Source organism: Scyliorhinus canicula, chromosome 8 (assembly GCF_902713615.1).
Source record: "Scyliorhinus canicula chromosome 8, sScyCan1.1, whole genome shotgun sequence".
NCBI lineage: Eukaryota > Metazoa > Chordata > Chondrichthyes > Carcharhiniformes > Scyliorhinidae > Scyliorhinus > Scyliorhinus canicula.
Genome location: NC_052153.1, coordinates 198,368,774 through 198,393,325, shown reverse-complemented (window position 1 = coordinate 198,393,325; position 24,552 = coordinate 198,368,774).

Below are 24,552 nucleotides of genomic sequence, written 5' to 3'. Positions count from 1 at the left end.
AACCCAGTAACCCCACCCAACACTAAGGGCAATTTTGGACACTAGGGGCAATTTATCATGGCCAATCCACCCAACCTGCACATCTTTGGACTGTGGGAGGAAACCGGAGCACCCGGAGGAAACCCACGCACACACGGGGAGGATGTGCAGACTCCGCACAGACAGTGACCCAAGCCTGGGATCGAAGCTGGGACCCTGGAGCTGTGAAGCCACAGTGCTAGCCACTGTGCTACCGTGCTGCCTAAATCTCTGCATTAAACCTCACCTGCCATGTTTTACCAGTCTGTGTTGAGTGTGGTTTAGACACTTAGTGGGGAGAGGGCTGGAGTCACCACCTGGCTTGTGGCAGGGACTGTGGCTTCAGTCTTCCCAATATTTAATCAGAGAAACTATTGTTCGTCCAGTCTGATAATTTAACAACAGTGAACGATTAACTTGGTGAGGGGCGAGGATCCAGTTCTCGTGTAGGTAGCGATGACATTGGTAGAACGAGCAATGATGCTGAGCTGAGACTCTGTGAGGAATTTGGGTCCGAATTAAAATGCAAAACATCAAAGGTAACCATCTCTGGATTGTTACCTGAGCCGTTCCAATTGGGAGAGGGTCAAACCGATTGGAGAATTAAACACGATTCAAAGCGGTGTAGGAGGAAGGGGCCTGCATTAACATTCCGGGTACAGTGACCAATTCCGTTGGGATGGGCTCCACTTGAATCTGACTGGGAGCAGAGTCCTGATTAATTGTGTAACTAGGTCAGTGCATGTGGGGTAGGGGTGGGGGCAGAGGGAAGGACATTTAGAAATCCAAAAAGCAAAGACAGAACAGTGTACATCACTGGTGGGGGATGTCTGCTTGATGTTTCTCCCAATCGGATAGGTGGGAGATAATCGAGTAACAGAAATAATTTCACCTGGGGGCAGCACATGCGCAGTGGTTAGCACTGGGACTGCGGCGCTGAGGTCCCAGGTTCGAATCCCGGCTCTGGGTCGCTGTCCGTGTGGAGTTTGCACATTAGAACATAGAACAGTACAGCACAGAACAGGCCCTTCGGCCCTCAATGTTGTGCCGAGCCATGATCACCCTACTCAAACCCACGTATCCACCCTATACCCATAACCCAACAACCCCCCCCCCCTTAACCTTACTTTTAAGGACACTATGGGCAATTTAGCATGGCCAATCCACCTAACCCGCACATCTTTGGACTGTGGGAGGAAAGCGGAGCACCCGGAGGAAACCCATGCACACACGGGGAGAACGTGCACACTCTGCACAGACGGTGACCCAAGCCGGAATCAAACCCTGGCCCCTGCCGCTGTGGCATGGAAGGGAAATTGAGTGATCAAGATTATAGTTAGAAGAGAATTGAGAGTGCATGGGATGGTTCTCTTAGCCAGAATGTGCTTGGCAAGGACTTGAGGGGGAGATAGGAGTAAGTCAGGGCAGGAGAGCTCCAAGCATTGGTTTGCTCCTATTGCTCCATGTGGGAAGCTGGAAACATTCCCAGTGCCCGGGACCTGAAATTGTGCAGGAAGTGTCTCCAGCTACAGCTCCTTGAAGCCCGGGTTTCTGAGCTGGAGCGGCAGCTGGGGACATGATGGAGTATCCCTGAGGCTGTGTGTGTCGTGGACAGAGGTGGTCACACCACAGGCTCAGACTCTGCAGGCAGGAAGGGAATGGGTGACCAGACAGAATAATAATTTTTAAATCTTTAATCGTGTCACAAGTGTCATTAACACTGCAATGAAGTTACTGTGGAAAGCCCCTCGTCGCCACATTCTGGCGCCTGCTCGGGTACACAGAGCTGAATTGGACATGAATTCATCTAACAAGCACGTCTTTCGGGACTAGTGGGGGACACGGGGAAAATGTGCAGACTCCGCACAGACAGTGACCCAAGCCGGGGATTGAACCCCGGACCCTGGCGCTATGAAACATCAGTGCTAACCACTGTGCTACCGTGTCAGCGTGAAAGAGATTTACAGGTGGTGCAGGAATCTCCTGTGCCAATTCCCGATGCCTGTGTATCTGTATTTACATTGTGTATTTTATGTTTCCCCTATTATGTACGGAATGATCTGTCTGAGCTGCACGCAGAGCAATACTTTTCACTGGACCTCGGTACACGTAACAATAAACCAATCCAAATCCAAAACAGATATACCACTTTGGATACAGTTCAGGGAGTGACTTCTTACACCACAATTGGTTCTGCTGCAGAGGGGAGGGGTTATAAGTGTGACAGTGCAATAGTTATAGGGGATTCAATTGGAAGGGGAGTAAACAGGCAATTATGTGGCCGCAAATGAGACTCCAGGATGGTGTGTTTCCTCCTGGTGCCAAGGTCAAGGATGTCTCGGAGCGGCTACAGGACATTCTGGAGGGGGAGGGGGGACAGCCAGTGGTTGTGGTCACATCGGTACAAACAATATCAACAAACCAAAGGGATGAGGTCCTGAAAGCAGAATATAGAACATTACAGCGCAGTACAGGCCCTTCAGCCCTCGATGCTGCGCCGTCCTGTGAAACCCCTCTAAAGCCCATCTACACTATTCCCTTATCGTCCATATGCCTATCCAATGACCATTTAAATGCGTTTAGCGTTGGCGCGTCCACTACTGTTGCAGGCAGGGCATTCCACGCCCTTACTACTCTCTGAGTAAAGAACCTACCTCTGACATCTGTCCTATATCTATCTCCCCTCAATTTAAAGCTATGTCCCCTCGTGCTGGACATCACCATCCGAGGAAAAAGGCTCTCACTGTCCACCCTATCGAATCCTCTGATCATCTTGTATGCCTCAATTAAGTCACCTCTTAACCTTCTCTCTAACGAAAACAGCCTCAAGTCTTCCCTCATAAGATCTTCCCTCCATACCAAGCAACATCCTGGTAAATCTCTGTACCCTTTCCAATGCTTCCACATCCTTCCTATAATGCGGCGACCAGAACTGCACACAATACTATAGGGAATTCAGAAGGCAGTTGAGAAGTGGGACCTCAAAGTTGGTGAACTCAGGATTACTGTCAGTGCCACCTGCTGGTCAGAGTAGAAATAGCAGGATAAGGATCATGAAATGGGACCAGGAGTTGGCCATTCGGCCCCTCGAGCCTGCTCCACCATTCAATAGGATCACATAAGAACTAGGAGCAGGAGTAGGCCATCTGGCCCCTTGAGCCTGCTCCGCCATTCAATGAGATCATGGCTGATCTTTTGTGGACTCAGCTCCACTTTCCGACCCGAACACCATAACTCTTAATCCCTTTATTCTTCAAAAAACTATCTATCTTTACCTTAAAAACATGTAATGAAGGAGCCTCAACTGCTTCACTGGGCAAGGAATTCCATAGATTCACAACCCTTTGGGTGAAGAAATTCCTCCTCACGGCCTAGCAACATCCAGAAGACCTCTCGCGGACTGGTATTGCCATTTTCCTGTGTACTTTACTTAAATAGATTTTGCCTCTGAATAAACTGCCTGTTGCTGTTATCCACTGATGGTTACCTGGAGTTCCTGTTACTACATTGGGAGGAGGTAGAAGGACCGATTGTGGGTCGAGCACGGTCCGCTTTCCCGGTCTGGCTCCTAGTTCTTCCCAGTGCCCGTCGGTAGGACATGCTGCGTTTTAGTAAGCTGGAGTCTGGAGAGTATGTGTTACTTTTTCAGAGCCAATGGCATGGAATGGGAAGAAAGACAAAAACTTATTTTGCTCCGCCCAGTGGGTCCCAGACCTTCAGTGTAATGAGGCCCCTGATTCTAAATCATTTAGGGTTCTCATAGAATTAGTTAGAGGTCATTATCACCCGAAACCCTCTATTATCCTTCAGCAGCATGGGTTCTGTTCAATGGGGAGGTGCCAGGTAAATCCGTTGTGGTTTTTATGACTGGCTTGAGAAAGTTGGCGGAATGTTGTGATCTCGGGTTGTCCCTCGATGATACTTTGCACGACAAGCTGTGTGTTGCAGACGGAACCAGAGTTGGAGTTGGAAAGGGTGATGGGAATTGTGTTATCCCTGAAGGAGCCCAGGAATTGCAAAGCGTGCTGGTGGGGAGGGGGAGGGGTGTGCAAGGCCCTCCAAGTGGTGTAAGTAGCAGCCCCAGGAATGAGGCTAATGGCACAGACAGGAAGATTCACTCACGGAGGGAACGGGCAGAAGCCACCACCTTAATCAGCAAGTTTCAGCGAGTGTTTCCATTGCGGGGAAACACCCCAGACAGCTGTAGGTTCCAAAAGACCAAGTGTTTCTGCTCAGTAAATGGGGTCCCTTGAGGCCTGGATGCCTGCTCGGCCCAGGAAGAGGCGCAAACTGGAGGAAAACCAGCCAACTGAGCGGAAGATGTTCACATTGACATGGGCAGAATGGCTCCAATAATAATCATACTGCTTGTCACCAGATACCCTTTAAAGATGGAATTAAACACTGGGGCTTCAGCAACCGTTATAGGGGAACAAGTTTATCACTACTTGCAAGATTGGTTCCAGCCATTGAGGTTGAACAACAGTTTTCCACTTTTATAGATGAGGCGCTAGAAATGGAGGGGAGCACAGTAGCTCCAATAACATTTGGGCAGCAGTCGGCCCAGCTCCCACTTGTCCTCGTACGTGGACAGGGTTCAAGCTTAAGGGGTGCGAATGGCTCCAACACAAATTGAATTGGGTGAAAATATGCCACCTGGGCAAGGGAGACCTGTAAGAAGTTATCCAAAGGTATTTTGAGGTCTTCCGGAACGAACTGGAGAAGATAAAGGGGTTCCAAGCCGATCCTGACGCCACACAGGATTCCATAGGGCCAGAATGGTCCCTTGTTCCATGTTAGAAAAAGTGGAAGTAGAATTTCACCTTGGAGACCTAGCCATCATTAAACACGTAGAGTTCGGGGCCCATCCTCAAGCCAGACAATGCAGCCCAAATTTGCAGGGATTATAAACTAATAGTCAATTGAGCAGCCAAATTGGATGATTTGGTATTGGAGTAGATTCCTTCCGAATCTGACCAACCTTGCATACTTTGTTGAAGAAACACCAGAAATGGTTTTGGAAAGCACCCCAGGAGGCGGCCTTCAATCAAATGAATGAGTGTTTTCAGTCCGCGAGTTTCCTGATCCAGTTTGACCCTCAGAAAAACTTGTCCTCGCTTGCGACACGTCTCCATAAGGGATTCGAGCCGGTCCTATCTCATCGATTGCCCAATGGAACAGACAGGCCCATTGCTTATGAATCCCAAACCTTCTCCAAGGCAGAGGAACCCTCTCCGTGGCAAGGGATGGGACTCAAGTTGAAAAGGAGGCGGTTGGTGATTGTGTTGAGCATTAAGAAATTGGGACGGTATTTCACATTGGTGATATTCACAAATTCTTGGTGGATGAGGCAACTCCCCCCACCCCACTCCCTCTGCCTGAATAGAATGCTGAGCTTTGCTACTGTCGGCCTATGAATATACCTTTGAGCATCTGCCTGGGGCCCAGGTAAGTCATGCTGATGCCTTGAGCCATCTCCTGTTATCCATAAGCCCCACATCCCCACTGTTGTCGGAGGAAGTTGTGGTAACAACCGGTGTCCAGAAGGTAAATTAGTTTGTGGACAAAAAAGACCCTGTCCTGTCAAAATAAAGATTATTCTGATTTCCGGTGAATGTGACCTCTGATTTGAGGTGATTGTGGTGTCGGATTCCGGGTGATTGTGATTGTCAGTGTTTGCAATGCCAGATTCCGGGTGATTGTGATGTCTGATTCCTGGTGATTGCGGTGTCTGATTCCAAGTGATTGTGGTGTCTGATTCCTGGTGATTGCGGTGTCTGATTCCCAGTGATTGTGGTGTCTGATTCCCAGTGATTGTGGTGTCTGATTTGGGGTGATTGTGGTGCCTGATTCTGGGTGATTGTGGTGTCTGATTCTGGGTGATTGTGGTGTCTGATTCTAGGTGATTGCGATGTCTCATTCCCTGTGATTGTGGTGCCTGATTTGGGGTGATTGTGGTGTCTGATTCGGGGTGATTGTGGTGTCTGATTCTGCATGATTGTGGTGTCTGATTCTGGGTGATTGTGGTGTCATATTTGGTGATTGTGGTGCCTGATTCGGGGTGATTGTGGTGTCTGATTCTGGGTGATTGTGGTGTCTGATTCTGGGTGATTGTGGTGTCTGATTCGGGGTGATTGTGGTGTCTGATTCTAGGTGATTGTGGTGTCTTTTTCGGAGTGATTGTTGTGTCAGATTCGGGGTTATTGTGCTGATTCTGGATGATTGTGATGTCTGGTTCTAGGTGATTGTGGTCTCTGATTCTGGGTGATTGTGATGTCTGATTAGGGGTGATTGTGGTGTTGTATTCTGGGTGATTGTGGTGTCTGATTCCCGTTGATTGTGATGTCTGATTTGGGTTGATTGTGGGGTGTGTTTCTGCGTGATTGTGGGGTCTGGTTCTGGGAGATGGTTGTCTCTTATTTTGGGTGATTGTGGTGCTGATTCCCGGTGATTGTGATGTCTGATTCTGGGAGATTGTATTGTCTGATTCTGGTGATTGTGGTGTCTGATTCTGGGTGATTGCGATGTCTCATTCCTGGTGATTGTGGTGCCTGATTCGTGTGATTGTGGGGTCTGATTCGGGGTGATTGTGGTGCCTGATTCGGGTGATTGTGGTGTCTGATTCGGGGTGATTGTGGTGTCTGATTCTGGGTGATTGTGGTGCCTGATTCTGGGTGATTTGGTATCTGATTAGGGGTAATTGTGGTGTCTGATTCGGGGTAATTGTGGTGTCTGATTCTGGGTGATTGTGGTGTCTGATTCTGGGTGATTGTGGTGTCTGATTCTGGGTGATTGTGGTGTCTGATTCTGCATGATTGTGGTGTTTGATTCTGGGTGATTGTGGTGTCTGATACCTGGTGATTGTGGTGTCTGATTCTGGGTGATTGTGGTGTCTGATTCGGGGTGATTGTGGTGTCTGATTCGGGGTGATTGTGGTGTCTGATTCTAGGTGATTGTGGTGTCTGATTCGGGGTGATTGTTGTGTCAGATTCGGGGTTATTGTGCTGATTCTGGATGATTGTGATGTCTGGTTCTAGGTGATTGTGGTCTCTGATTCTGGGTGATTGTGATGTCTGATTAGGGGTGATTGTGGTGTTGTATTCTGGGTGATTGTGGTGTCTGATTCCCATTGATTGTGATGTCTGACTTGGGTTCATTGTGGGGTGTGTTTCTGCGTGATTGTGGGGTCTGGTTCTGGGAGATGGTTGTCTCTTATTTTGGGTGACTGTGGTGCTGATTCCCGGTGATTGTGGTGCCTGATTCCGGGTGATTGTGGGGTCTGATTCGGGGTGATTGCAGTGTCTGATTCCCAGTGATTGTGGTGTCTGATTCTGGGTGAATGTGGTGTCTGATTCGGGGTGATTGTGATGTCCGATTCTTGGTGATTGTGGTGTCTGATTCGGGGTGAATGTGGTGTCTGCTTCGGGGTGATTGTGGTGTCTGATTCGGGGTGATTGTGGTGTCTGAGTCGGGGTGATTGTGGTGTCTGATTCTGGGTGATTGTGGTGTCTGATTCTGGGTCATTGTGGTGTCTGATTCCCGGTGATTGTGTGTCTGATTCGGGGTGATTGTGGTGTCTGATTCAGGGTGATTGTGGTGTCTGATTCTGGGTGATTTTGGTGTCTGACTCTGCATGATTGTGGTGTCAGATTCTGGGTGATTATGGTGTCTGATACCTGGTGATTGTGGTGTCTGATTCTGGGTGATTGTGGTGTCTGATTCTGGGAGATTGTGGTGTCTGATTCTGGGTGATTGTGGTGTCTGATTCGGGGTGATTGTGGTGTCTGATTCTGGGTGATTGTGGTGTCTGATTCTGGGTGATTATGGTGTCTGATTCTGGGTGATTGTGGTGTCTGATTCTAGGTGATTGTGGTGTCTGATTCGGGGTGGTTGTAATGTATGATTCTGGGTGATTGTGGTTTCTAATTCTCGGTGATTGTGCTGATTCTGGGTGATTGTGGTGTCTGATTCTGGGTGATAGTGGTGTCTGATTCTGGGTGATTGTGGTGTTTGATTCGGGGTGATCGTGGTGTCTGATTCTGGGTGATTGTAATGTCTGATTCTGGGTGATTGTAATGTCTGATTCTGGGTGATTGTGATGTCTGATTCTGGGGATTGTGGTGTCTGATTCGGGGTGATTGTGGTGTCTGATTCGGGGTGATTGTGGTGTCTGATTCGGGGTGATTGTGGTCTCTGATTCTGGGTGATTGTGATGTCTGATTCGGGATGATTGTGCTGATTCTGGGTGATTGTGATGTCTGATTCTCCGTGATTGTGGTGTCTAATTCCGGGGGATTGTGATAGCTGATTCCAGGTGATTGTGGTGCCAGATTCTGGATGATTGTGATATAAGAACATAATAACATAAGAACTAGGAGCAGGAGTAGGCCATCTGGCCCCTCGAGCCTGCTCCGCCATTCAATGAGATCATGGCTGATCTTTTGTGGACTCAGCTCCACTTTCCGGCCCGAACACCATAACCCTTAATCCCTTTATTCTTCAAAAAACTATCTATCTTTACCTTAAAAACATGTAATGAAGGAGCCTCAACTGCTTCACTGGGCAAGGAATTCCATAGATTCACAACCCTTTGGGAGAAGTTCCTCCTAAACTCAGTCCTAAATCTACTTCCCCTTATTTTGGGGCTATGTCCCCATGTTCTGCTTTCACCCGCCAGTGGAAACAACCTGCCCGCATCTATCCTATCTATTCCCTTCATAATTTTAAATGTTTCTATAAGATCCCCCCTCATCCTTCTAAATTCCAACGAGGACAGTCCCAGTCTACTCAACCTCTCCTCATAATCCAACACCTTCAGCTCTGGGATTAACCTGGTGAATCTCCTCTGCACACCCTCCAGTGCCAGTACGTCCTTTCTCAAGTAAGGAGACCAAAACTGAACACAATACTCCAGGTGTGGCCTCACTAACACCTTATACAATTGCAGCATAACCTCCCTAGTCTTAAACTTCATCCCTCTAGCAATGAAGGACAAAATTCCATTTGCCTTCTTAATCACCTGTTGCACCTGTAAACCAACCTTCTGTGACTCGTGCACTAGCACACCCAAGTCTCTCTGCACAACGGCATGCTTTAATATTTTATCGTTTAAATAATAATCCCGTTTGCTGTTATTCCTACCAAACTGGATAACCTCACATTTGCCATGCATCTTTATCTTATGCAGCAACCTTTTGTGTGGCACCTTGTCAAAGGCTTTCTGGAAATCCAGATATACCACATCCATTGGCTCCCCGTTATCTACCGCACTGGTAATGTCCTCAGAAAATTCCACTAAATTAGTTAGGCATGACCTGCCCTTCATGAACCCATGCTGTGTCTGCCCAATGGGACAATTTCTATCCAGATGCCTCGCTATTTCTTCCTTGATGATAGATTCCAGCATCTTCCCTACTACCGAAGTTAAGCTCACTGGCCTATAATTTCCTGCTTTCTGCCTACCTCCTTTTTTAAACAGTGGTGTCACGTTTGCTAATTTCCAATCCACTGGGACCACCCCAGAGTCTAGTGAATTTTGGTAAATTATCACTAGTGCATCTCCAATTTCCCTAGCCATCTCTTTTAGCACTCTGGGATGCATTCCATCAGGGCCAGGAGACTTGTCTACCTTTAGCTCCATTAGCTTGCCCATCACTACCTCCTAAGTGATAACAATCCTCTCAAGGTCCTCACCTGTCATAGCCTCATTTCTATCAGTCGCTGGCATGTTATTTGTGTTTTCCACTGTGAAGACCGACCCAAAAAACCTGTTCAGTTCCTCAGCCATTTCCTCATTTCCCATTATTAAAACTCCCTTCTCATCCTCTAAAGGATCAATATTTACCTTAGCCACTCTTTTTTGTTTCATATATTTGTAAAAACTTTTACTGTCTGTTTTATATTCTGAGCAAGTTTACTCTCATACTCTATCTTACTCTTCTTTATAGCTTTTTTAGTAGCTTTCTGTTGCCCCCTAAAGATTTCCCAGTCCTCTAATCTCCCAGCAATCTTTGCCACTTTATATGCTTTTTCCTTCAATTTGATACTCTCACTTATTTCCTTAAAGATCCATGGTCGATTTTCCCTCTTTCTACCGTCCTTCCTTTTTGTTGGTATAAACCTTTGCTGAGCACTGTGAAAAATCGCTTGGAAGGTTCTCCACTGTTCCTCAACTGTTCCACCATAAAGTCTTTGCTCCCAGTCTACCTTAGCTAATTCTTCTCTCATCCCATTGTAATCTCCTTTGTTTAAACACAAAACACTAGTATTTGATTTTACTTTCTCACCCTCCATCTGTATTTTAAATTCCACCATATTGTGATCGCTCCTTCCGAGAGGATCCCTAACTATGAGATCATGAATCAACCCTGTCTCATTACACAGGACAAGATCTAGGACCGCTTGTTCCCTCGTAGGTTCCATTACATACTGTTCTAGGAAACTATCGCAGGTACATTCTATAAAGTGGAGATGCCGGCGTTGGACTGGGGTGAGCACAGTAAGAAGTCTTACAACACCAGGTTAAAGTCCAACAGGTTTGTTTCAAACACGAGCTCAAAGGCTCAAAGCCCAAACACATTCTATAAACTCCTCCTCAATGTTGCCTTGACCGACCTGGTTAAACCAATCAACATGTAGATTAAAATCCCCCATGATAACTGCTGTACCATTTCGACATGCATCAGTTATTTCTTTGTTTATTGCCTGCCCCACCATATCGTTACTATTTGGTGGCCGATAGACTACTCCTATCAGTGACTTTTTCGCCTTACTATTCCTGATTTCCACCCAAATGGATTCAACCTTATCCTCTATAGCACCGATGTCATCCCTTACTATTGCCCGGATGTCATCCTTAAATAACAGAGCAACACCACCTCCCTTACCATCCACTCTGTCCTTCCGAATAGTTTGATACCCTTGGATATTTAACTCCCAGTCGTGACCATCCTTTAACCATGTTTCAGTAATGGCCACTAAATCATAGTCATTTACGATGATTTGTGCCATCAACTCATTAACTTTATTCCGAATGAATACCTCATAGAGGTACTGGAGCGGTTCGGGCTTGGAACAGGGTTCACCGCTTGGGTAAAGCTCCTATACAACGCTCCCATGGCGAGTGTACGGACCAACAATACCAACTCCCAATACTTCCAGCTGCACAGGGGCACCAGACAAGGATGCCCACTGTCCCCGCTGCTGTTCGCACTAGCAATCGAACCGCTAGCAATCGCGCTCAGGGCAGCAAAAAATTGGAGGGGGATCCGAAGGGGAGGTAGAGAGCACAGAGTCTCACTCTATGCGGATGATCTGCTCCTCTATATCTCGGACCCACAAAGCAGCATGGACGGAATCATAGCGCTCCTGAAAGAGTTTGGAGCCTTCTCGGGCTACAAACTCAACATGAGCAAAAGTGAGATCTTCCCAGTACACCCGCAAGGGGGGGGGGGGGGGGGGGGGGGGGGGCGGCAGCACTAAAGGGGCTGCCGTTCAAACAAGCCCGAAATAAATTCCGCTACCTGGGGATCCAAATAGCCCATGACTGGAAAGGGATCCACAAATGGAACCTCACCAGCCTGACGGAGGAAGTTAAAAAGGACCTGCAAAGATGGAACACACTCCCGCTCTCCCTCGCGGGGAGAGTCCAGACGTTCAAAATGAACGTACTGCCCAGGTTCCTCTTCCTGTTTAGATCCATTCCGATCTACATCCCCAAGGCCTTTTTCAAAGCGCTGGACAAACATATCATGGCGTTCGTATGGGGGGGTAAAAATGCTAGGATCCCAAAGAAGGTCATACAAAAAACAAAATCCAGGGGGGGGCTAGCCCTCCCGAATCTACAATTCTACCACTGGGCGGCAACAGCCGAGCGAGTAAGGGGATGGATCCAGGAGCCAGAAGCCGAGTGGGTGCGTGCGGAGGAGGCCTCTTGCATGGGGACCTCTCTCCGGGCCCTCGCCACGGCAGCACTCCCATCCCCACCCAAAAAACACTCCACCAGCCCAGTGGTGACAGCCACCCTCCAATCCTGGAACCAACTGCGGCAGCAATTTGGCCTGTACAAAATGTCGGACAAGGCTCCCATCTGCAACAACCATAGGTTCACACCAGCACTGACTGACGCCACCTTCAAAAGGTGGAGGCAGGACGGGGGGACACTGACAGTCAGGGACCTATACACGGACGACAGGATCGCAACACTGGACGAACTGACAGAGAAATTTCAGCGAGCTGGGGGGAACGAGCTACGGTACCTGCAGCTCAAAAACTTCCTACGAAAGGAGACAAGGACGTACCCACAACCGCCACGACAGACACTATTGGAAGACCTACTGGACGCAAGTATCCTAGAGAAAGGGAACTGTAGTGACATGTATGACCGACTGGTAGATAGGGACGACACCGTACTGGACGCAACAAGAAGGAAATGGGAGGACGACCTGGGGATGGAGATAGGGTGGGGACTCTGGAGCGAAGCACTGCATAGGGTCAACTCCACCTCCACGTGCGCAAGGCTCAGCCTGACGCAACTAAAAGTGGTACATAGAGCCCACTTAACGAGAAACCGTATGAGTAGGTTATTCCCGGAGGTGGAGGATAGATGTGAACGGTGCCAAAGAGGCCCGGCCAACCACGCCCACATGTTCTGGTCTTGCCCCAGACTTGTGGAGTACTGGACAGCCTTCTTCGAGGTTATGTCCAAAGTGGTGGGGGTGAGGGTGGAGCCATGCCCGATAGTGGCGGTCTTCGGGGTTTCAGACCAGCCAGATCTATTCCTGGGGAGGAGGGCGGATGCCCTTGCCTTTGCCTCCCTGATCGCCCGCCGTAGAATCCTGTTTGGCTGGCGGTCAGCAGCACCGCCCAGAGCTGCAGACTGGCTGTCCGACCTCTCGGAATCTCTCCAAATGGAGAAAATCAAATTCACCATCCGAGGGTCGGACGACGGCTTCCACAGAACGTGGGAGCCATTCATGCAACTGTTCCGGGACCTGTTTGTGGCCAACGTACATGAGGAAGAATAGTCGGGTGGCCAAGAACCAGGGGAAAATGGACGGGAATCGGGGGAAGGTAGCCGGGGGGGGGGGGGGGGGGGGGGGGGGGGGGGGTGGGGGGCTACGGGTTCGTTATGGGGGTTTGATGGCAAGCCAAGGCCCAAAACCAAACTATAAATAAATGCCTATAAACATGTGCCTCGGCCATATTGGGGAATGTAAAATATGTATGCTGGCTAAAGGGGACGGCCACAATTATTGTTATGAAGATGCTTACCTGTAAATATACATGTAAAATTTTTGTGTTTTCCTTTTTTTTTTCTCTCTCTCTAATAACTTGTAATTTGTCATATATAAAATATGAAAACTCAATAAAAAAACATTTATAAAAAAAAACTTTATTCAGAATACTACGAGCATTCATGTAAAGTACACTTATGTTGGTTTTTTTACCTCTGTTTTGAATCTTAACAGCTCCAGTTTTAGTCCTTTTAGTATTACTGGGCCTATTCACTGAGCTCCCCTCAGTCACTGTACCTTGTACTGTCGCCCTTTTAGATTTTTGACTATGTCTTCTCGGCCTTGCACTTTTCCCCTTACTTCCTTTTGCTTCTGTCCCTGTTTTACTACCTTCCAACTTCCTGCATCGGTTCCCATCCCCCTGCCACATTAGTTTAAACCCTCCCCAACAGCTCTAGACATCTGTTCCAGTCCTGCCCAGGTGCAGACCGTCCGGTTTGTACTGGTCCCACCTCCCCCAGAACCGGTCCCAATGCCCCAGGAATTTGAATCCCTCCCTCTTGCACCATCTCTCGAGCCACGCATTCATCCTATCTATCCTGACATTCCTACTCTGACTAGCTCGTGGCACTGGTAGCAATCCTGAGATTACTACCTTTGAGGTCCTACTTTTTAGTTTAACTCCTAACTCCCTGAATTCCGCTTGTAGGACCTCATCCCGTTTTTTACCTATATCGTTGGTGCCTATGTGCACCACGACAGCTGACTGTTCACCCCCCCCCCCCAGAATGTCCTGCAGCCGCTCCGAGACATCCTTGACCCTTGCACCAGGGAGGCAACATACCATCCTGGAGTCTCGACTTCATCCACAGAACCGCCTGTCTATTCCCCTTACGATCGAGTCCCCTATCATTATAGCCCTGCCATTTTTCTTCCTGCCCTGCTGTGCAGCAGAGCCAGCCACGGTGCCATGAACCTGGCTGCTGCTGCCTTCCCCTGGTGAGCCATCTCCCTCAACAGTATCCAAAGCGGTATATCTGTTTTGCAGGGAGATGACCGCAGGGGACACCTGCAGTGCCTTCCTACTCTTGCTCTTTCTTTTGGTCACCCATTTTCTATCTCCCTCAGTAACCTTCACCTGCGGTGTGACCAACTCGCTAAACGTGCTATCCACGACCTCCTCAGCATCGCGGATGCTCCAAAGTGAGTCCATCCGCAGCTCCAGAGCCGTCAAGCGGTCTAACAAGAGCTGCAACTGAACACACTTCTTGCACGTGAAAGAGCCAGGGACAGTGGACGTGTCCCTGAGCTCCCACATCGCACACGAGGAACATGACACGGGTCTAGGATCTCCTGCCATGTCTTAAACCCTTGGTAAACTTATACAACAACAATTTCAAAATAAAAATAAATAATTTAGACAATGAAAAGAAAATATCTGATTCCTGGTGATTGTGGTGCCTGATTCCAGGTGATTGTGATGTCTGATTCTCCGTGATTGTGGTGTCTGATTCTGGGTGACTGTGAAGTCTGATTCTGGGTGATGATGGTGTCTGATTCCCAGTGATTGAGGTGTCTAATTCCCAGTGATTGTGGTGTCTGATTCTGGGTGATGATGGTGTCTGATTCCCAGTGATTGAGGTGTCTAATTCCCGGTGATTGTGGTGTCTGATTCTGGGTGATTGTGGTGTCTGATTCTGGGTGATTGTGGTGTCTAATTCTGTGTGATTGTGCTGTCTAATTCTGGGTGATTGTGCTGATTCTGGGTGATTGTGGTGTCTGATTCTGGGTGATTGTGGTGTCTGATTCTGGGTGATTGTGCTGATTGTGGGTGATTGTGCTGATTCCAGTGATTGCGGTGTCTGAGACGTTATCTGCTCAGTTGGATTCCTGGAGTACGATGATGTTAGGCTGCTCTCCCAACTTTGGCACAAACCCCCAGATGTCAGCAAGTTGGACTTTGCGAGGTTGACAGTTGATGTGGTCCATTATCTTGCTGAGATCCTTCTCTTGGGGCCTATTGTTCCGCTCTGAAGGGGTATATCCCATCTTAGACAGGTTCCTCCTGTCCCAATGCTCCAGGAATGACAAACTTTCCATCAGGCAACATTTTCTTAGCCACATGTTTATAGATCCCTACAGTGCAGGTGGCCATTCGGCCCATCAAGCCTGCACACGCCTTCAAAAGAACACCCTACCCAGGCCCACCCCCACCATATCCCTGTAATCCCACTTAACAGCACATCTTTAGACCTACGCACACACGGGGAGAACGTGCAGACTCCAGTCAGCTGACATCAGAATTGTACCGGGGTTCCTGACGCTGAGGCAGCAGTGCTGACCACTGTGCCACCATGCTGCCTGGGTCCCTGATGCTGTGAGACAGCAGTGCTAACCACTGTGCCACTCTTGTACTATCACAGTTCCACCTGCACAATTTAATGAGCTTGGGAAATGGGAGCAGGGGTAGCCAATCAGCACCCTCGCGATGTGTAAAAACTGGGACCTCTGAATCAGCCCATTTAACCTGTGGATGTTCCAGTTTACAATTCATTCCAGGGGCTTACACCTCCATCCTCTCTACCGTTCGACATCATCCGCCTCCAATACCACTTATAGAAGAATCTAGAAGCAGAGGACACCATCTCAGACTAAAGGGACGATACTTTAAAACTGATGAGGAGGAATTTCTTCAGCCAGAGGGTGGTGAATCTGTGGAACTCTTTGCCGCAGAAGGCTGTGGAGGCCAAATCACTGAGTGTCTTTAAGACAGAGATAGATAGGTTCCTGATTAATAAGGGGATCGGGTTATGTGCAGAAGGCAGGAGAATGGGGATGAGAAAAATATCAGCCATGATTGAATGGTGCGGCAGACTTGATGGGCCGAGTGGCCTAATTCTGCTCCTGTCTTATACCCATTTCATGGCACTCGAGCCTTCCACACCCTCGGGTACACCCACAAGCCGCAGGCTCTGCCACCTGAACCATTTTTATCCTGCTCCTCCATCTTCACACTCAGCGACTTGCACAGGTCCCCCACCTCCAGGGACACGATCCGGCTCCTCTGGTCAGGCACCACCGTCTCCACCTCTTGTATCTTTCCCTCTTGTGTCTTGATGCACTTCTCCACTCGGTCCTTTGACCGCGCAAATGTGCTCCTGCCCCCTCGATGGCGTTCGACCCATCCCCATGCATCCTCCTTTGCTGTCACAATTTGTCTTTGATGAAGTCCATCAACTGCTCCACCTGGGCCTTCCCACTGGAGATGTTCCTTCCTCCTCCATCCTCTTCACATTTGTTCCTGCGCCACAGGTCCCCTCCATTCCCTTAGTCGGGTCGTTGACTGTTTTTTTGCTGGGTATGGCCAATCCTGGGGAGGACTTCTCCATCTGCTCCACATTCCTGCCAAGCCTACCCCACTTATGGGTTAAAGTGTCCAACCCAACACCTTCGAGCTGGAGTAAAAGCAACAGGGTTGTTGTGATGGGAGACTTCAACTTCCCCAATATTGACTGGGACTCACTTAGTGCTGGGGCCTTGGACGGGGCAGAGTTTGTAAGGAGCATCCAGGAGGGCTTCTTAAAACAATATGTAGATAGTCCAACTAGGGAAGGGGCTGTACTAGACCTGGTATTGGGGAATGAGCCCAGCCAGGTGCTAGAGGTTTCAGTAGGGGAGCATTTCGGGAACAGTGACCACAATTCAGCAAGTCATTTTTTGACCCAGGCCTCCACGCTTGGGGGCCTCGCATCCTTCCACTGAAGAATCCTCCGCCCGGGCTACTAGGGACGCAAAGGCCAGAATGCCAGCCTCTTTCGCCTCCTGCACTCCCGGCTCCACCGCCACCCCGAATATTATGAGCCCCCAGCCCGGATCAACCCTGGATCCTACCACCCTCGGCAGCATCCTTGCTACGCCCTTCCAAAATTCCGCCAGTGCTGGGTATGCCCAGAACATATGGGCATGATTTGCTGGGCTCCCTGAGCACCTAATACACCTGTCCTCACTCCCAAAGAACCGGCTCATCCTTGTCCCGGTCATGTGAGCCCTTTGCAGCACCTTAAACTGTGAGGCCAAGCCTCGCACAAGAAAAGGAGTTCACCCTCCCCCAGGCTTCCGCCCACGTCCCCATCTCTTATCTCCTCACCCAGCTCCTCCTCCCATTTACCCTTCAGCTACTCGACCGAGGCCTCGTCCATCTCCTGCATCACTTGGACAATTCAGTAAGTTTTAAAGTGCTGGCGGACAAGGATAAGTGTGGTCCGAGGGTGAATGTGCTAAATTGGGGAAGACTAATTTCAACAATATTGAAATGAAAATTGCTTATTATCACAAGTAGGCTTCAAATGAAGTTACTGTGAAAAGCCCTTATTAGGCGGGAACTGAAGAACCTAGATTGGGGGCGGATGTTTGAGGGTAAATCAACATCTGACATGTGGGAGGCTTTCAAATGTCAGTTGAAAGGAATTCAGGACCGACATGTTCCTGTGAGAAGGATAAATACGGCAAATTTTGCAATCCTTGGATAACGAGAGATATTGTAGGCCTCGTCAAAAAAAGGAGGCATTTGTCAGGGCTAGAAGGCTGGGAACAGACGAAGCCTGTGTGGAATATAAGGAAAGTAGGAAGGAACTTCAGCAAGGAGTCAGGAGGGCTAGAAGGGGGCACGAAAAGTCATTGGCAAATAGGGTTAAGGGAAATCCCAAGGCTTTTTGCACGTACATAAAAAGCAAGAGGGTAGCCAGGGAAAGGGTTGGCCCACTGAAGGACAGGGGAGGGAATCTATGTGTGGAGCCAGAGGAAATGGGCGAGGTACTAAATGAATACTTTGCATCAGTGTTCACCAAAGAGAAGGAATTGGTGGATGTTGAGTCTGGAGAAGGGTGTGTAGATAGCCTGGGTCACATTGAGATCCAAAAAGACAAGGTGTTGGGCGTCTTGAAAAATATTAAGGTAGATAAGTCCCCAGGGCCGGATGGGATCTACCCCAGAATACTGAAGGAGGCTAGAGAGGAAATTGCTGAGGCCTTGACAGAAATCTTTGGATTCTCAGTCTTCAGGTGATGTCCCGGAGGACTGGAGAATAGCCAATGTTGTTCCTTTGTTTAAGAAGGGTAGCAAGGATAATCCAGGGAACTACAGGCCGGTGAGCCTCACGTCAGTGATAGGGAAATTACTGGAGAGAATTCTTTGAGACAGGATCTACCCCCATTTGGAAGCAAGTCGACGTATTAGTGAGAGGTAGCATGGTTTTGTGAAGAGGAAGTCGTGTCTCACTAACTTGATAGTTTTTCGAGGAGGTCACAAAGGTGATTGATGCAGGTAGGGCAGTGGATGTTGTCTGTATGGACTTCAGTAAGGCCTTTGACAAGGTCCCTCATGGTAGACTGGTACAAAAGGTGAAGTCACACGGGATCAGGGATGGGCTGGCAAGGTGGGTACAGAACTGGCTAGGTCATAGAAGGCAGAGAGTAGCAATGGAAGGGTGCTTTTCTGATTGGAGGGCTGTGACTAGTGGTGTTCCGCAGGCGTCAGTGCTGGGACCTTTGCTGTTCGTAGTATATATAAATGATTTGGAGGAAAATGTAACTGGTCTGTTTCGTAAGTTTGCGGACGACACAAAGATTGGTGGAATTGCGGATAGCGATGAGGACTGTCAGAGGATACAGCAGGATTTAGATTGTTTGGAGACTTGGGCGGAGAGATGGCAGATGGAGTTTAATCCGGACAAATGTGAGGTAATTCATTCTGGAAGGTCTAATACAGTGAATGGTAGAACCCTCAAGAGTATTGACAGTCAGAAAGATCTAGGTGTACAGGTCCACAGGTCACTGAAAGGGGCAACACAGGTGGAGAAGGTAGTCAAGAAGGCATACGGCATGCTTCCCTTCATTGGCCGAGACATTGAGTATATAAATTGGCAAGTCATGTTGCAGCTGTATCGAACCTTAATTAGGCCACACTTGGAGTATAGTGTTCAATTCTGGTCGCCACACTACCAGAAGGATGTGGAGGCTTTAGAGAGGGCACAGAAGAGATTTACCAGGATGTTGCCTGGTATGGAGGGCATTAGCTATGAGGAGCGGTTGAATAAACTCTGTTTATTCTCACCGGAACAAAGGAGGTTGAGGGGCGACCTGATAGAGATCTACAAAATTATGAGGGTCATAGACAGAGTGGATAGACAGAGCCTTTTCCCCAGGGTAGAGGGGTCAATTACACAGGGGAATAGGTTTAAGGTGCGAGGGGCAAGGTTTGGAGATGTACGAGGCAATTCTTTTTACACAGAGGGTAGTGGGTGCCTGGAACTCGCTGCCGGAGGAGGTGGTGGAAGCAGGGACGATAGTGACGTTTAAGGGGCAGCTCGACAAATAGAACATAGAACAGTACAGCACAGAACAGGCCCTTCGGCCCTCGATGCTGTGCCAAGCAATGATCACCCTACTCAAACCCACGTATGAATAGGATGGGAATAGAGGGATACGGACCCAGGAAGTGTAGAAGATTTTAGTTTAGTCGGGCAGCATGGTCGGCACAGGCTTGGAGGGCCGAAGGGCCTGTTCCTGTGCTGTACTTTTCATTGTTATTTTTGGTCTTTGGCGTTACCCGGTCTGGCCTACATGTGACTCCAGATCCACAGCAATGCGGTTGACTCTTCACAGCCCTCTCAAGGGCAACAAATGCTGACCCAGTGACGCCCACGGCCCGTGAATGAATGAAACTCCCTTGTGGATTGGCAGGTGTGATGGGATTATCCGTACAAATTTATGTCAATCCCAGAGTAATAATAATCCGAAAGTCGTTTATTGGCTTTTGTAAGAAAATCATACAATACCGATCATTAACACTAATGGCATATTCACAGTACCAAATTATCCCCAGTATAATAAAGACCTATTTTAATGAGACAAGCCACGAGAACATTCAGAGTTTCACCGAGGGTGAAATCTTGTCTGATTCAGAAGCATTGATTCTAAACGCCTCAAAGAAAAGAAAATATTACAGGCGTTGGAAATCTGAAAGAGAAACATTGAAAATAGAACATTCAGCCCTTCGAGCCTGCTGCCACATTCATCATCATGGAAGACTACCCACCAGAACAGCTTAATCCTGCCTTCCTCATAACATTAAATAAAAACAAAATGCTGGAAATACTCAGCACGTTCAATAACCTTTCCTCACAATTAAAGGTTTGTATCCGGGATGTGGGGATAAAAGATTGAACGAGAAAAGGTGAAGCTGGTGACAGACAAACGGAGGTGAAATGGCGAAGGGAGGCAACGCCTCCCACCCAGGCTTTGCCCTCTTCCAGACCCTTCCATCAGGCAGAAGGTACAGAAGCCTGAAGACCCGCACATCCAGACATAGGAACAGCTTCTTCCCCACAGCTACCAGACTCCTCAACGACTCCCCGCTCGGACTGATCTGTTCCCTGTAAGAACACTATTCACGACGCCCTACGCTGCTCTTGCTCATGTATTTGCTTTGTTTGGCCCCTTGTTCCGCACTGTAACCAATCACTTTGTCGATGTCCCATTTCTCAATGTCCTCTGTTGATTATTCTTTTGTCTACTCTGTACGTCCTGTGTACGTTCCCTCGGCCTCAGAAAAATACTTTTCACTGTACTTCGGTACATGTGACAATAAATCAAATCAATCAACCAATCAATAATGGGGCCTGATACAGAATCAGACGGTGGAAAGAGATTCAATATTTACATCAGCTGCCTGAGAATATGATTGTTGCAAAACATTACTTCATCTGATTTTAGTTTATTTGACTTTAGTTTTAACAAGAAACGAGCAGTGACTGGAATCTCCGGAGATCCAGAACAGTTTTGTTTGATCTGTCAGCTGAAAGGCTGGATTTCCTTTTACCAATGGAACATTGTGAACACAAACTCGCATAAAATGTAATATAAAAATATGTAAAATCTTTCATAATCTGATCTCGGTCTCAGTAAATTTCTCTTCTGTCCGATTCCTGGATCTCTGTCGCTGACTGGATAAGAAATTGCTGCATTCTCAGATCCGGGAATGTTGGTGGGAGCGATACAGACCCGGGGGTGTCGGTGGGAGCGATACAGACCCGGGAGTGTCGGTGGGAGCGATACAGACCCGGGAGTGTCGGTGAGTGCGATACAGACCCGGGAGTGTCGGTGGGCGCGACACTCAGACCCGGGAGTGTCGGTGGGAGTGATACAGACCCGGGAGTGTCGGTGGGAGCGACACTCAGACCCGGGAGTGTTGGTGGGGGCGACACTCAGACCCGGGAGTGTCGGTGGGAGCGATACAGACCCGGGAGTGTCGGTGGGAGCGATACAGACCCGGGAGTGTCGGTGGGAGCGATACAGACCCGGGAGTGTCGGTGGGAGAGATACAGACCCGGGAGTGTCGGTGGGAGCGATACAGACCCGGGAGTGTCGGTGGGAGAGATACAGACCCGGGAGTGTCGGTGGGAGCGATACAGACCCAGGAATATTGGTGGGAGCGATACAGACCCGGGAGTGTCGGTGGGAGCGATACAGACCCGGGAGTGTCGGTGCGAGCGACACTCAGACCCGGGAGTGTCGGTGGGAGCGATACAGACCCGGGAGTGTCGGTGGGAGCGACACTCAGACCCGGGAGTGTCGGTGGGAGCGATACAGACCCGGGAGTGTCGGTGGGAGCGATACAGACCCGGGAGTGTCGATGGGAGCGATACAGACCCGGGAATGTTGGTGGGAGCGACACTCAGACCCGGGAGTGTCGGTGGGAGAGATACAGAGCCGGGAATGTTGGTGGGAGCGATACAGACCCGGGAGTGTCGATGGGAGCGACACTCAGACCCGGGAGTGTCGGTGGGAGTGATACAGACCCGGGAGTGTCGGTGGGAGCAATACAGACCCGGGAGTGTCGGTGGGAGCGATACAGACCCGGGAATGTTGGTGGGAGCGACACTCAGACCCGGGAGTGTCGGTGGGAGCGACACTCAGACCCGGGAGTGTCGGTGGGAGCGACACTCAGACCCGGGAGTGTCGGTGGGAGCGATACAGACCCGGGAGTGTCGGTGGGAGCGATACAGACCCGGGAGAGTCGGTGGGAGCGATACAGACCCGGGAGTGTCGGTGGGAGCGATACAGACCCGGGGGATGTCGGTGGGTGCGATACAGACCCGGGAGTGTTGGTGGGAGCGACACTCAGACCCGGGAGTGTTGGTGGGAGCGACACTCAGACCCGGGAGTGTCGGTGGGAGCGACACTCAGACCCGGGAGTGTCGGTGGGAGCGATACAGACCCGGGAGTGTCGGTGGGAGCGATACATACCCGGGAGTGTCGGTGGGAGCGACACTCAGACCCGGGAGTGTTGGTGGGAGAGATACAGACCCGGGAGTGTCGGTGGGAGCGATACAGACCCAGGAATGTTGGTGGGAGCGATACAGACCCGGGAGTGTCGGTGGGAGCGATACAGACCCGGGAGTGTCGGTGGGAGCGATACAGACCCGGGAGTGTCGGTGGGAGCGACACTCAGACCCGGGAGTGTCGGTGGGAGCGATACAGACCCGGGAGTGTCGGTGGGAGCGATACAGACCCGGGAATGTTGGTGGGAGCGACACTCAGACCCGGGAGTGTCGGTGGGAGCGATACAGACCCGGGAGTGTCGGTGGGAGCGACACTCAGACCCGGGAGTGTCGGTGGGAGCGACACTCAGACCCGGGAGTGTCGGTGGGAGCGATACAGACCCGGGAGTGTCGGTGGGAGCGATACAGACCCGGGAGTGTCGGTGGGAGCGATACAGACCCGGGAGTGTCGGTGGGAGCGATACAGACCCGGGGGATGTCGGTGGGTGCGATACAGACCCGGGAGTGTTGGTGGGAGCGACACTCAGACCCGGGAGTGTTGGTGGGAGCGATACAGACCCGGGAGTGTCGGTGGGAGCGACACTCAGACCCGGGGGTGTTGGTGGGAGCGATACAGACCCGGGAGTGTCGGTGGGAGTGATACAGACCCGGGAGTGTTGGTGGGAGCGATACAGACCCGGGAGTGTTGGTGGGGGCGACACTCAGACCCGGGAGTGTCGGTGGGAGCGATACAGACCCGGGAGTGTTGGTGGGAGCGACACTCAGACCCGGGAGTGTCGGTGGGAGCGATACAGACCCGGGAGTGTCGGTAGGAGCGCCACTCAGACCCGGGAGTGTCGGTGGGAGCGATACAGACCCGGGAGTGTCGGTGGGAGGGATACAGACCCGGGAGTGTCGGTGGGAGCGACACTCAGACCCGGGAGTGTCGGTGGGAGCGACACTCAGACCCGGGAGTGTCGGTGGGAGCGATACAGACCCGGGGGTGTTGGTGGGAGCGATACAGACCCGGGAGTGTCGGTGGGAGCGACACTCAGACCCGGGAGTGTCGGTGGGAGCGACACTCAGACCCGGGAGTGTCGGTGGGAGCGATACAGACCCGGGAGTGTTGGTGGAAGCGATACAGACCCGGGAATGTCGGTAGGAGCGCCACTCAGACCCGGGAGTGTCGGTGGGAGCGACGCTCAGACCCGGGAGTGTCGGTGGGAGTGATACAGACCCGGGAGTGTCGGTGGGAGTGATACAGACCCGGGAGTGTTGGTGGGAGCGATACAGACCCGGGAGTGTCGGTGGGAGCGACACTCAGACCCGGGAGTGTCGGTGGGAGCGATACAGACCGGGAGTGTCGGTGGGAGCGATACAGACCCGGGAGTGTCGGTGGGAGCGACACTCAGACCCGGGAGTGTTGGTGGGAGAGATACAGACCCGGGAGTGTCGGTGGGAGCGACACTCAGACCCGGGAGTGTCGGTGGGAGCGATACAGACCCGGGGGAGTTGGTGGGGGCGATACAGACCCGGGAGTGTCGGTGGGAGCGACACTCAGACCCGGGAGTGTCGGTGGGAGCGATACAGACCCGGGAGTGTTGGTGGGAGCGATACAGACCCGGGAGTGTCGGTGGGAGCGACACTCAGACCCGGGAGTGTTGGTGGGAGCGACACTCAGACCCGGGGGTGTTGGTGGGAGCGATACAGACCCGGGAGTGTTGGTGGGAGCGACACTCAGACCCGGGAGTGTTGGTGGGAGCGATACAGACCCGGGAGTGTCGGTGGGAGCGACACTCAGACCCGGGGGTGTTGGTGGGAGCGATACAGACCCGGGAGTGTCGGTGGGAGTGATACAGACCCGGGAGTGTTGGTGGGAGCGATACAGACCCGGGAATGTTGGTGGGAGCGACACTCAGACCCGGGAGTGTCGGTGGGAGCGACACTCAGACCCGGGAGTGTCGGTGGGAGCGATACAGA